Source organism: Enhydra lutris, unplaced genomic scaffold (assembly GCF_002288905.1).
Source record: "Enhydra lutris kenyoni isolate GAN:26980312 unplaced genomic scaffold, ASM228890v2 scaffoldscaffold53, whole genome shotgun sequence".
NCBI lineage: Eukaryota > Metazoa > Chordata > Mammalia > Carnivora > Mustelidae > Enhydra > Enhydra lutris.
The window spans coordinates 4,134,864-4,149,156 of record NW_019154137.1 but is presented as its reverse complement, the minus strand read 5'-3'; the positions used below and the strand labels follow the sequence as shown (position 1 = coordinate 4,149,156).

The window sequence follows — 14,293 nt, the reverse complement described above, 5'->3', positions numbered from 1 at the left end:
TCAAATAAATAAATTTTAAAAATCTTTAAAAAAAAAAAAAGACTGACTTTAGGGGCAGGGAGAAATTCACATAGTTTAATTAAGTAATTAAAAGCAGTATTTTTTTTTATTAAAATGAACCAACTTCTAAAATAAAATAAAACAAAATACAGTAAACCAACATTTTATTTTTTTTTTTGTTGTTAAAGATTTTTATTTGTTTATTTGACAGAGATTACAAGTAGACAGAGAGGCAGGCAGAGAGGGAGGAAGGGAAGCAGACTCCCTGCTAAGCAGAGAGCCTGATGCGGGGTGATCCCAGGACCCTGGGATCATGACCTGAGCCAAAGGCAGAGGCTTTAACCCACTGAGCCACCCAGACACCCCTAAACCAACATTTTAAAACAAGTTATCTTCATGTAATTGTAAGGTAAAGTACAACTATTCAAAGAAATATCTTGCTTTCAGAGGTACCTAGAACTGTGTCCCCTCACTCTTACAGTTAAATTTACTTGTCTCTACTATCAGGGTTACTTTGGCAGAAAAGTTTGAGAAGCCAGAGCTACAGCATCCTGACAAGAAGATATTCAGTTTCTATTTGAACATTTCATATAATGGATGGGCTTTTACCCAAAAAAGGACACATTTTAGGCTTCCTCAGGTATATGCCTTCAGGTATTACTGCGCCTGCCCGTTCTCTCCTCCTCCCCCTCTCCCCCCCCACCCCGCCCCCTGCCTGGTCACCTTCCCTGCCACCCTTCCTCCCCCACTCACCACCCCCCTGCCACCTCACCCCACCTCTTGCAGATTAGTCTCTTTCTCTAGTCAAAGACTACTTTTTCTTGTAGCATTAAAAAAAAGCAGTCTAACCAAACTCCACTCTGAAACACTTCCTGTTTTTCCTGCCCAACTCCATCACCGGAATGGGGATATGTAAGAAGAGGTCAAAGTTGGGGCAACCTGCTTGCCCTTCCGCCTCACTGGTTCAAGAGGGTAGGGCGCATGCGCTCCTTGGGTCAGTGGGGTTGACTTCCGTTCCCATCGTGCTCTGAAAGTCGAATCATGGAGCGCGCTGAAGAACTCAATGCTAGTGAGGAAGAACGGTACAACTTTAATAGGAGCGAATCGTTTAGAAATGAGCAAAGGTCTAGTGAAGATATTTTCTGGGACTTTCAGATAAACATCTTGGGTGAAAAGGATAACACCCCAGTTCATTTCTGTGACAAATGCGAATTGCCCATTAAAATCTATGGGCGGATGATTCCGTGTAAGCATGCTTTTTGCTATGCCTGTGCTATTTTACATGAAAAAGGAGGCGATAAGATATGTCCAGGCTGTAGTAAATATGTTCACCGAATTGAGGAGCATGGACAAGGTTCTCTATTCATGTGCAGCACTGTTCAGGGATGCAAGAGAACGTATTTGTCTCAACGAGATTTAGATGCTCATATCAGCCACCGCCACATGAGCTCCAGAGACCCTGCTGCCCGTCCTTAACTTGAAAATGTTCATCCTACATATTGCTGCAGCGCCACATGAAATCTCTGATTGTTATATAAGACAAGCATCATATGAACCGTATTCCAACAAGGCAGCGTTTTATACCACCACTTCCTTTCCAACATGTACTGCACAAGCCATAAGAAGATATTTATGCTCCTCCAGCGGAGTTCGTCGTACACAGCTTCACCTCAACTTCCTTCAGCGAGTCAGGAAACCTCTGTATTTCAACAAGAAAACATAGCAACTTAATGACTCAGATTCTGGTGCTTGAGAACCACTACCTCCTGTCTCTACACCTGAGCTCACCATCATCCTGAATATCAGCGTCAACCAGTGGTATTGAACTCTCGTCATATTATACCTCCAGAGAAACGTTTTGTACTGTACTCTCACCACCACCAGTGAGCCATCGAATACCTCATCAAATACCACCTGAAGCCAAGCTTCAGGTCTACCAGTGACTTCTTCTCCAGCGCCTTCTCCACAGACATATTATTGCTCAGATTCTACCTTATATGAAATATTTGCCTCCAGGACCTGTACCACTTCAAACAGGATAGTTCACTTGTAAGTGCACACCCTTCTCACCATTGTAATTCACACTCTCTACTCCAGTTCACTGAAAGTCAAGGAACTCAGAGTCCTCTGTTTATAAAACTAGGGAAAGGGGACATGAGTATACGGCCTGCAGACAGAGGGCCAAGGCTTCCTTCATGAATGTAGGGTCTATCTTCTCAAACCCTACTTTCTGGACTGTATCATCCAGATCAGACAAGATACACGTCATATTACCAACCGCAATAGTATTTTGAACAGAAGATATGATGAGAAAAAAAAAACCTAAGTATCATCAACCTTCTAATTAAGCTTTGACCATTTGCGGCTGGAAAGCCCCTCTTACAGAGGTAGCTATAAAACACTTAAAGTCTTGTCTCTTAAAATGGTTATAAAACCTTGATCTTAGGACTGTTTTCAGGTATTTCACAATTGTGCAGAAAAACGGCTCGGTTGAGCATAGCTATGCTTTAACTACTTTGCTCCTCTACTGTGGTAAATTGACCCAGAAGCAACCATTTGCAATATTATTTCCTGAAAAAGAAAATGGTGTTCTACTTTCAAAAGTATTGTTTTGGTTAAACATGCTTATTTTTTGTGTGTGTTTTTGTTTTTAAGATTTTATTTATTTATTTGAGAGAGAGAGAATGAGAGAGAAAAAGCATGAGAGGAGAGAAGTCAGTGGGAGAAGCAGACACCCTGGTGAGTAGGGAGCCTGATGTGGGACTCGATCCCGGGACTCCAGGATCATGACCTGAGCCAAAGGCAGTTGCTTAGCCAACTGAGCCACCCAGGCACCCAAACATGCTTAGTCTTTTTGTTTGTTTTAAAGATATTATTTACTTATTTGAGAGAGACAGTGAGCGAGAGAGAGAACATGAGGAGGGGGAGAGGAGAAGCAGACTCCTTTGTTGAGCAGGGAGCCCAATGTGGGGCTCCATCCCAGGACTCTGGGATCATGACCTGGGCCGAAGGCAGATGCTTAAACGACTGAGCCACCCAGGTGCCCCAAACATGCTTAGTTTTTCTTGTGATATAGTTTGTTAACTGAGATAAAATGAGTAAATTTCAATTCGGTTATAAAAAAAAATAATGTCTTTATACACAAATCTATTTCTCTATAACTTCTAATCTTGTTTCTAGGCCCAAATTACTTTTTCTTTTTAAGTAGGCTCCACAGTGGAGCCCAGTGTGAGGCTTGAACTCACAACCCTGAGATCAAGACCTGAGCTGAGATCAAGAGTCAAACACTCAACCAACTGAATCAGCCAGGGGCCCCCCATATTGCTTTTTTTTTTTTTTTATTGTAGCTGAGGCTTTGTGACCCCAACTATCTGCAGGCTGGATTCTAGAAGCCATACAAACCTAAAGTATCTGAGTAGCTCTAGCCCTAATCTGTCAAAACCAGCATCAGATCCTTCTGATGTACTATTTGTTGGATTATTGAATTTAAATTAAAAAATGAAAAAATAAAATAAAATATAACTTTAACAATAAAAAAAATCTATTCACTGATACTAAAAAAAAGATAAACTGAGGAGGGGTGTCTTGCTGACTCAATGGGAAGATCGTGGGACTCTTTTTTTTTTTTTTTAAAGATTTTATTTATTTATTTGACAGAGAGAGATCACAAGTAGAGATGCAGGCAGAGAGAGAGAGGGAAGCAGGCTCCCTGCTGAGCAGAGAACCCGATGCGGGACTCGATCCCAGGACCCTGAGATCATGACCCGAGCCGAAGGCAGCGGCTTAACCCACTGAGCCACCCAGGCGCCCAAGATCATGGGACTCTTAATCTTGGGGTCATGAGTTTGAGCCCCACATTGGATGTAGAGATTACTAAAAAAAAAAAAAAAAAACTTAAAAAAAATATAAACTGAGGCATATTAGACATTTTAAGAGTTTGAGCAAAAATCAAATTTGAATCATGCAGTATCCAATTTTGCAGATAGAAATTGCTCTGATGGGCTATATAAAATGAAAGATTTATATAGGTAGACGGGAAGGGGGACAGGGAAGTTATACTAGGCCAAAAAGCAGACTGGTTATTGCAGGGTTATTTTCCTTTAGGGGATGGCAGAAATCTATCAGGCAGATTTCTTAACTAGGACTGGTCAGGTGATTACTGATTGACTGGTTTAAGATGACATTTCTGAGAGAACTAAAACTACAATTAAGTTATGTCTGGATTTGGTCACATGGGGCTTAGCCTAAATGACTCCATTTTGTTGTCTTGTTTTTACACCTGAGAGCCAGAGCTCACCTCATACTCTAGATCCAGCTACTAAGGACTTTTCTTCTTCCTGTGCATGAGACCTTATCTGGGTAATTTATTAGGTAGTATAGGGCCCTCTAGGATCGTGACCTTGACTGTTCTTTGCCAGCGTAAGGGTAAATCTAAAAAAAAAATCACTTAAAAAAAATTCCCTAGAGCAAAAAGTAGAGAACTTTCCTCCTCCCCCACCCCCCCGCCGCCTCCACTTTTCTCTTAAAATTTCCTCAGAAAATGAGATTATAATTGCTAGCTCAGCCTCTTTAAAATGCATGTAAATGTTTTTCAAAGCTAAATAAGCCTCTTCCAGTTTTGCATACCAGGAATGTCATTGCTGGGGACCAAGGAGCCATCTCTTTGAATATGAACTCCAACATGGGTTAACGTGTAGGGAAAAGGGTAGGAGGGTTTTTGGTCTATACAGTCTCTTTAGTAGATCGCCTGTCATTGCACATTGCAGTCTCATTTAAAGCTTATTCAGTAACAAAACCATTTCATTCTTGTCTATGTTTTATGAAGAAGTTTTAGTGGCTTCGCAAGAAATTTTATATTTAATTATAGTTTCCCAATGATTTGGCAGTAAGGATTTATCTGGCAATTCCTGAATTGGGTGGATCAGCTGAAAAGTCTTGCAGACACACAACATTCAGGTAAGAAACCCTGAATTAAGAAAAGTCTGCTTTCTTGCTCTCCACTATTTTGGAATACCAGCCAGATGAACTACCCTCTCCCAATTCAAGACTTTATTATTGAGTAAGCATAGGTGATACCAGCTCTAAAATCCTCATCAGGATCATTATTAACATTGATGGTAGAAAAATTGTAGAAAGCCAGAAACGTTGCCTGCAGGGCTTTTTCTTAAATTGTTAATATCTCTCTGTCACATTTGGAATGGGCGTATCTATAAGGACCCAGTCTTATGGTGGAGAGGACTGTTTCTTTGATTTGGACAAATGAACATATTTGAAGGGGTTCTTAGACGTGCCTCATTCGAAGCATATGAATTAGTGGCATTTACTGGATGACTGTCCTTCTAAGGAGAATGTAAAAAGTGATTTGATAAGCAGAAAGACTGAGAACAATGGGAGGGCAAATGGAAAAACTAAAGCACTTTCTTGTCCATAGAACCACCCTCATTTCTTTGCAGTACCAGTTCTCTCTGCATCTCAATCTTTCCCTATATCAAATCGACTCCTGAGAAGAAAGAAGCAGCAATCTTTCACATGGTGGTTCCCTTCGTGAGTAGATTTCCCTGCAAGGAAAGACAAGGACACAAATTCTCTAGCTGGTAACTGATTATCTGCCCTGTTGGGGGGGGCCCATGTTTGTATGCCTGGCGTCCTAGCCTGATTCCACTTCATGTCTCAGCCCTGAAATCCACTTTCTTTTTTTTTTTTTTAAGATTTTATTTATTTATTTGACAGAGATTACAAGTAGGCAGAGAGCAGGCAGAGAGAGAGTGGGGGAAGCAGGCTCCCCGCTGACCAGAGATCCAAGGACCCCGAGATCCCGACCTGAGCCGAAGGCAGAGGCTTACCCCACTGAGCCACCCAGACACCCCCTGAAATCCACTTTTAAGAGTTCCTTAGGAAACACAAAACATGTAACTAGGAGAGCAAGCATGAAAAAGAAATGTGATCAAGAAAAAATCAGGACTTTGGATAAAAGATTATGTCTCTATACAAAGGCAACAGCCTAGAGTGGCTGCATTGGCCACATGGAAAGACAAAAATCATGTTAGGCCTGATAAATATCAACATGAGAAAAGAAACCAAAGTGCTGTATAATCCTACATTTTTGTCTCAATAGGCATACCTCCTTTTATTGTGCTCTACTTTGCTGTGTTCCACAGATACTGAATATTTTACAAATTGAAGGTTTGCGGCATCCCTGCGTTGAGGAAGTCTATTGGCATCGTTTTCCCAGCAGCATTTGCTGGCTTTGTGTGTCTCTGTCACATTTTGGTAATTCTCATGACAACGAAAACTTTAAAATACTGTACCTTTTATGGTGAGCTGTGATCAGAGATTTCAACTCACTAAAAGCTCAGATAATGGTTAGTATTTTTAACAATAAAGTATTTTAAAATTAAGGTATGCACATGGTTTTTTTTTCGTTTTTTTTTTTTTTTTAAAGATTTTATTTATTTGACAGACAAAGATCACAAGTAGGCAGAGAGGCAGGCAGAGAGAGAGAGGAGGAGGCAGGCTCCCCGCTGAGCAGAGAGCCCGATGCAGGGCTCGATCCCAGGACCCTGGGATCATGACCTGAGCCGAAGGCAGAAGCTTAACCCACTGAGCCACCCAGGAGCCCCTGCACATGGTTTTTTTAAACACAATGCTATTGTGTACTTAATAGACTACAGTATATTGTAAACATAACTTTTATATGTACCAGGAAACCAAAAACATAGTTGACTCATTTTATTGTGATATTTGCTTTATTCCAGTGGTCTGAACCAAACCCATAATATCCCCAAGGCCTGTATAAGGAAAACCTGCCCTTCCTATTCGGAAAACCTGTGAAGCTGAGGCCGTGGAGAGGCTATTCGGGCCTCCAAGGTAACCCACTTGCTTTTCTCACCAGATGATGTTAGTCCCCCCCCCCCTTTTTTTCTTAAGATTTTATTTTTGAGGCACCTGGGTGGCTTAGTCGGTTAAGAATCTGACTCGTTTCGGCTCAGGTCATGATCTCAGTGTCCACACTAGGCATGGAGCCTGCTTAAGATTCTCTCTCTCCCTCTCCCCCACCCACCCCCACACATTCTGCCTCGCTCTTGCTCTCAAAAAAAAAAAAAAAAATATATATATTTTTAATCTCTACACCCAATATAGGGCTCAAACTCACAACCCCAAGATCAAGAGTCACATGCCCCACTGACTGAGCCAGCCAGGCACTCCACTATTAGTCATTTAAAGACTTCTTTTTCTGTGCCCAGAGCCCAGAAGTGCTCCATGGCATTTTCAGTTTGTAGTCCCACATATGGACATATGCACTGGCTGCTAGGCATTCTGCAACCAGCAAATTTCACTGAGGTCATGGAGCAAACATGTTGGAGACTGGGAAATGACAATGTGTATCATGGCCAAGGGAAGCTATCAGCCACCCTTTACAACTGTAGAACTAAGGGCATTAGAAACCCATCAAGGAGGGTGACTTAATGCCTTTCTGTTAATGATGAGCTGGGAGGGCGCCTGGGTGGCTCAGTGGGTTGAAGCCTCTGCCTTCGGCTCAGGTCATGATCTCAGGGTCCTGGGATTGAGGCCCGCATCGGGCTCTCTGCTCAGCAGGGAGCCTGCTTCCTCCTCTCTCTGCCTACTTGTGATCTCTCTCTCTCTCTCTCTCTGTCAAATAAATAAATAAAATCTTTAAAAAAAAAAATGATGAGCTGGGAGACACTACCAAGAGGTACCCAGACATAAGTGAGTTCCCAACTGATTTTCATTAGCAATCTGTTGCTTTTTCAATATTCACTGGTATGGAATCAGGGGCAGATCAAAATCAACCCTCTAGTACTATTCGCCTTTGTCTTGGCTGTCTTGCCAATTATCCGAACTCAAGTTAGGGAAAGGCAATCACATAGACTGAAAAGGCAAAAGAACTTAGGCTTAGCATTAGCTACTGAGTTTTGCGGCAATCTACAGAAAAACAAAGAAGAGAAGAAATGAAAAACCACAGGGTTAGTGACAAGACACTTCACTGAAGGGAATAACCTTACTCTGGTCAACCTATGAAGGAAGCAAAGGAAGAAGGGAAAATTGTATATCATTATTGCCAAAAGCCAAGGAGGAAAAGAGAGTGTAGGAAGTGTCCCTTGAGGGTGCAAAAGTTATAACAAGAGGACCCAGAAAACCCAGAAAGACAAAATCTTCAGCCAGGAAATAATTGGCAAATGGCTCAAAAAATGATAGATTGGGGAAATCTTAGGTGTAGGAACTGGAGAATATGTTTCAATACCTTTCTCTCAGATTAACTTATCTTTGCCTTTTCTGGTAGATATGGGTGCTACTTATTCTGCAGTTAACTTGGAATTTCTCATTTTGTATCTGGGCACTACAGCAATACTGGTTATTGGTATTTTTGTTGTTGTTAAGATTTTGTTTAATTATTTGAGAGGGAGCGAAAGAGCATGCGTATGAGAGAGAACACAGGAGCAGGATGGATGGGCAGAGGGAGAGAGAGAGAGAAGCAGACTCCCTGCTGGACAGGGAGCCTGATGTGGGGCTCAATCCCAGGACCCCGAGATCATGACCTGAGCGGAAGGCAGATGCTTAACAGACTGAGCCACCCAGGTGCCCAATAATGATACTAGATTAATTTGAGATAGAAAACCTGTAAAAATAGCTTACCAAAAGGAACAGCCATGGCCACATATAAAACAATGCCCTTTATTTAGAGCTCAATTTGAAGGAATAAACTTGTTATATTTTAAAATTAAGGGAAAACATAAATTTTAAAAATAAATAAAATTAGAAAAAACGCATAATTTTGAAAGTGCCTTCACCTTGTGAAAGTGCCTTCACCTTGTAACAGTCCCATACTTTCAGTAAAGAAGATAAATTTGATACAGATAATTGACTACTGTGTACATTTGTACAGTATCTTAAACAAACAAATGAATTTTATGTTCCTTAACCTATATAGTTCTTAACCCTGCAACTATTCTGACTTCAGTACCATTGTCTGCAGTTTTTACTGTAAATGATCTGTATTGTCCCCCCTCCTTTTTTTTCATGCTCTTTGCTTTTCTTCTAGTGGATGAGTCTATGTTCTTGTTTGCTTTTACTTATGAAAAAGTCACAAGTAAGTCTTATGAAGTTAGAGAGTTCCAAAAGGATTTGGGGACTCCCTTACTATTTTCTCTAGTCATTTGCAGGAGAACAGAAATCTGTCCCATAGGGAAGATCTGTAATTATTCAATATGTAGATAACTTTCTGGTAACTCCAGTAATGTAAAACCGATACTTTGCCTTCAAATGGGCTTAAGCCACATTGAACAAAATGCAGTATTGCCAAACTGAAAGAAATATTTTGGGCATCTGTTGTTACCTAAAGGCTACAAGGTGTTGTAATATAGGAGCCAGCAAATTGCGCAAATGAGGACACCTGGGTGGCTCAGTCGGTTAAGCCACTGCCTTCAGCTCAGGTCATGATCCCGGGGTCCTGGGATCGAGTTCCGCATCAGGCTCTCTGCTCAGAGGGGAGCCTGCTTCCCTCTCTCTCTGCCTGCCTCTCTGCCTACTTGTGATCTGTCTGTCAAATAAATAAATAAAATCTTTTAAAAAAATTGCGCAAATGAAATCTACTCCAAAAAAACACTTAGACAATTTTGGGGTCTAGTAGGGTAGTGTCAACAATGAATTCCAGCCTTTGCAGGGCAGGGAAAATCTCTGATGGTGCAATTGCATAATTGTTGTTTCAAAGCTTCTGTTTGCTACCTAGGATCTCAAAAGGATTTGAACAATTAAAATTGGCTATAGTCCTTCCCCCCTCTTTAGGGATTCCAAATTTTGAAAACCTTTCCATTTGTTTTGTACTAAAAAGAAAGGTACTTCTAGAATTTTAACTCTAAAGTTAGGATCAGACTATAGAGCAATCTGGATGCCATGGTACCCTGAAAATGCCTGAATGTTTCTGAGCTGGGGTGGCAGCCACCACCCTTACTGAAAAGACTTCCACTGGATTTCTTGATTGACCTTAGTGTCCCACATGTGGTGTGATACATATCTCACAAGTATGTAAGACCCAGCATTTGTTGATTCACTGTCAGTCTGGCTGGGAGCAAGCATTATTATTCAATCCCAACCCTGGTACTTTCTCACCAGATTAGGAAATTGAATGGATGATCGTGATGATACAACATTCTTACAATGTGACAGAAAGAAACATTGAGCCCCAATCTATCTAATCATCCTTTTCAAAATGCAGATTCCATAATTTTCCTGATGGGTCATATACTTGGGACTTTCTCAAGTCAACTTTCTCAAGACAACTCAAGGCTTTCTATGTTGTGGTGACTTATCATAAAATCTTGGAAGCTTGTATTTTGTCTGGAATTAAGTTGGGTAAAGCACTTAAGTTAGTAGCATTTACTAGAGCTGAGATTCTTGGCTCTGGACAGAAAGCAAATCTATATACTGATGATAAATAGGTGTTTGGTTTCTGTCATGCAACAGGGCAAATTTAGAAAAATAGAGAATTGTTGACTTCAGTGAGGACTAAGGCATCTCATGAAGAATTAAAAGCTGATTTGTTACAGGCTTTACAACTGCCTACTCAGATTATCAGTATCCATTGTAGAACTCACACTGGGCAAAATGACAAAATTCCTAAAGGCAATGATTTTGCTGAAAGAGCTACAAAAGCTGCTGTTAAAACATGACAGACCCAAACTTAGAGGCTCCACTTTTAATACTATAAACCTTTGTTCATTTTCAAAAATAGGCCTCACAAAAGGAAATGAGCAAATGGATTGAAGCAGGGCGGGGTGGCTGAAAGAAATTCAACTGGACTATGAAATTTACCTAACAAAATAATTCTGACACCACAGTCTTTATTTCCTTGATTAGTTTATTGTTATGTTGTCAACATCACCTTAGAGGGATTATTTTTTATTTTTTTAATGTTTAAATTTTTATTATGTTTTGTTAGACACCATACAGTACATCATTACTTTTTGCTGTAGTGTTCCACGATTGTTTATGCACCACACCCAGTGCTCCATGCAATCCGTGCCCTCCTTAATACCCATCATCGGACTCACCCATTCCGCCATGACCCTCCCTTCTAAAACCCTCAGTTTGTTTCCGGAGTCCGTAGTCTCTCATGGTTCTTCTCCCACACTGATTTCTCCCCCTTCATTTTTCCGTTCCTTCTCCTAATGTCCTCTATACCTTTCCTTATGTTCCACAAATGAGTGAAACTGTATAATAATTGACTTTCTCTGCTTGACTTATTTCACTCAGCGTAATCTCCTCCAGTCCCGTCCATGTTGATGCAAGAGTTGGGTATTCATCCTTTCTGATGGCTGAGTAATATTCCACTGTGTATATGGACCATGTCTTCTTTATCCATTTGTGTGTTGATGGGCATCTCGGCTCTTTCCACAGTTTGGCCACTGCTGCTATGAATAGTGGGGTGCATATGGCCCTTCTTTTCACCACCTCTGTATCTTTGGGGTAAATACCCAGTAGTCAAATTGCTTGGTCATATGGTAGCTCTATTTTTAATTTTTTGAGGAACCTGCACACTGTCTTCCAAGTGGCTGCACCAACTTGCATTCCCACCAACAGTGTAAGTAAGAGGGTTCCCTTTCTCCACAACTTCTTCAACATTTGTTGTTTTTGCCTTGCCAATATTTGCCATCCTAACTGGTGTGAGGTGGTATCTAAGAGGGATTTTTAAGGGCACTAAACTCTTATGACACCTATCAAATAGATGAAATCATGTGAAACATATTAAAGTGTTTTGTTACTTGTCAGAATTCTTTACAGACCATTTCCAAGGTAGGTGCTGACAAGCTTTCCCTGACCAACTTTACCAGGAACCTGACGGCAATTTGATTTCATAGAACTAATGCCTACGGAAGGTAAGAGATTTTTTCTAACTGTGGTGTGTGTGATATCTGAATGGCCTAATCTTTCCCTCTTCAAAAGTAAATGCTCAGGCAGGGATAAAGGTTCTCTTAGTGCACATAATCCCCATTTTCCCGACCCCAGAGGAATCAGATAGAGGAAATCCTTTTATGTCCACCATTGTCCAGGAATTATGCAAATGTTTGTAGATTCCTAAAAGGTATCATATTCCAACTAGAATGGATGACTCAAACTCACTGGCTAAAATTCAACAATCTAGTGGCTTAAAGTGGCCTGGAGAGTTACCACCACCTTTGTTAAAAATTAGAGCGATCATCGCAAACAATAGTCTTACCCCTTTCTTTGAACCTATGTTTGGTACTATAGGGGCCAAGGGCAGGCCACCCCAAAATATGCCTCTTTGGCACAGTGATCATTTTAAATAAAGGTTACTTAAGAGACAGCCAATGCAGAAAGAACTCTCTGACTGCCCCTTTGCCTCCACAAAGTAAGAAATAAATGTGAAAGTTACCTTCCTTATAACAGGAGGTAAAGAGACATCAGTCTCACTACAGATAAGAAATTTAGAGCCAAGAAGGCTGGATCAACAGCCCTTGTTCCTTTTTACTAATTTACTACCACAGCTCAAATTCTGTTTTGAATTTGTTACTAATTGAATCTCCCAAAGTTAAGCTTTTTTTGTCCTGTCAATTCCGCACAGATTTTTTTTTGTCTTTTTGCCTGCTAAGTATAAAAACTACCTGCCTTGGTGATTTCTTTGGGTCACAGTTTCATGATTGGGCCTCTGTGCACATGTAATTGAACTTTGAGTTTTTTCTCCTGTTACTCTATCTCATGTCAATTTAATTCTTAGACCAGCTGGAAGAATATAATAATACTGAAGGGTAGAAGTAAATTTTCATCCAGTACATCAGAACTGTGAATTTGGGTCTGAAATCACGTCTTCTGCCCGTTTAACTGAATTCTTTCATAGTCATGTTCAGTACTTAAAAATGTCTTCTCTCTCCCCTAGAAACCCTGAGACATAAAGTCAGAAGGGCCTGGATGGACCTATCAGAAGAAGTCTGCCCCTGTCCTCCCCACTGCCCCCATCACAATGAGCAATTTATTTTACATAGAAGTGTTCCAGAGAGAAGATGAGGCCTCACCACGTGGAGGGCGAACTTGAAGTCTGCTGATCACCCGCATGGCTGTCAGAGTAAAAGATAACCTAGACAGATCCCCGTTTCCCATGTGAAGCCAGCTCCTCGGGAGGACTAGATTGTGGTTGCCGCAAAAGCTTTGAAACTTAAATTTTTTTTGAGGGACTGATACTGGTACCGAACTCAGCTGAAAAGAGGTATTCTAATGAACTTAATACAATTCTCAGACTGCCTTGTTGTCTTAGTCACAGTAGTAGTTATTTCAGTTACTATAAGAAATGCATTTGACTCGAAAAAAAAAACTCTGTTGTTTGTTACATTACTTTTTCTTTCTGTATGCCCAACAGTGGCTCCTAAAGTCACACATTTCTGGTCAGCTCGAAATCATTCTCCCAGTATGGACACAGCCTGGGCTTATAAATCCATCCATCTGATTATCGGCAGATTAAGACTATCTTCATTACTAAGTTGTTTTAATATTATCAGAGTCAAACTAATATGCATCATACACGGGCCCCAAATTTGATACAAAAAATGTTTTGTTAACTAGTTTGATTAGAAGGGTGGTATAGAAAAGGGCCTGATTAATAGAAAAACAGAAATCTCGCATGTATAGATAGAAACTACAGAAGACTGGTCTAATGTCACTTTTAACCACTTTGGGATACAAGTTTTTTCTAGTCCTAGTATAGATAGATAAATATGCCTGTTGTATTATAATAGTTAATGAGATATCCATGGATAACTCCTGATTTGGATGGAGGTGAAAAATGGCCTATAAATGGACTTAAAATGATTAGAGCCATGTGCACTAAACTCTGGAAGTTGAGGAGCAGCAGAATTTGTTACCCCAAAATATGCCTCTTTGGTATACGGATTATCTTTAGTTCGTTTTAAGAAATAGCAGACAGGCAGAAGCTCTAAAAACCAGCAAGTTACCGTTGTTTGCACAAAACGCTCACATAAAGAAAGGAACTCTCCACACGTAAGGCTCTCTCCCTCCCTGTAGCAGGAAGAGGAAGATGACATAATCCCTAAGAACTCTATTCCAGAGAAGGTTGTGACTTAAATCTGCATAACAATCATATTCTCATTTACTGCATTTCCCCACGTGGTAACCTTCCAGCACTGGGCCCACCGCCCACCCCCCCCAACATCATCTTTTGCCTTTAGCTGGAGATGTATTTAAGGTGATGGTGTGCGCCATTTCAGAGAGTTACTCAGTTCTAAGTACCTCCCATGTATATAAG

The 14,293-nt window shown here is 40.7% G+C and overlaps 1 pseudogene; it reads left to right on the top strand.

The window, feature by feature from the left end:
* The first annotated feature begins 1,041 nt into the window (after positions 1 to 1,041).
* LOC111157227 lies at positions 1,042 to 1,887 on the top strand (annotated as a pseudogene).
* Positions 1,888 to 14,293: the final 12,406 nt, after the last annotated feature.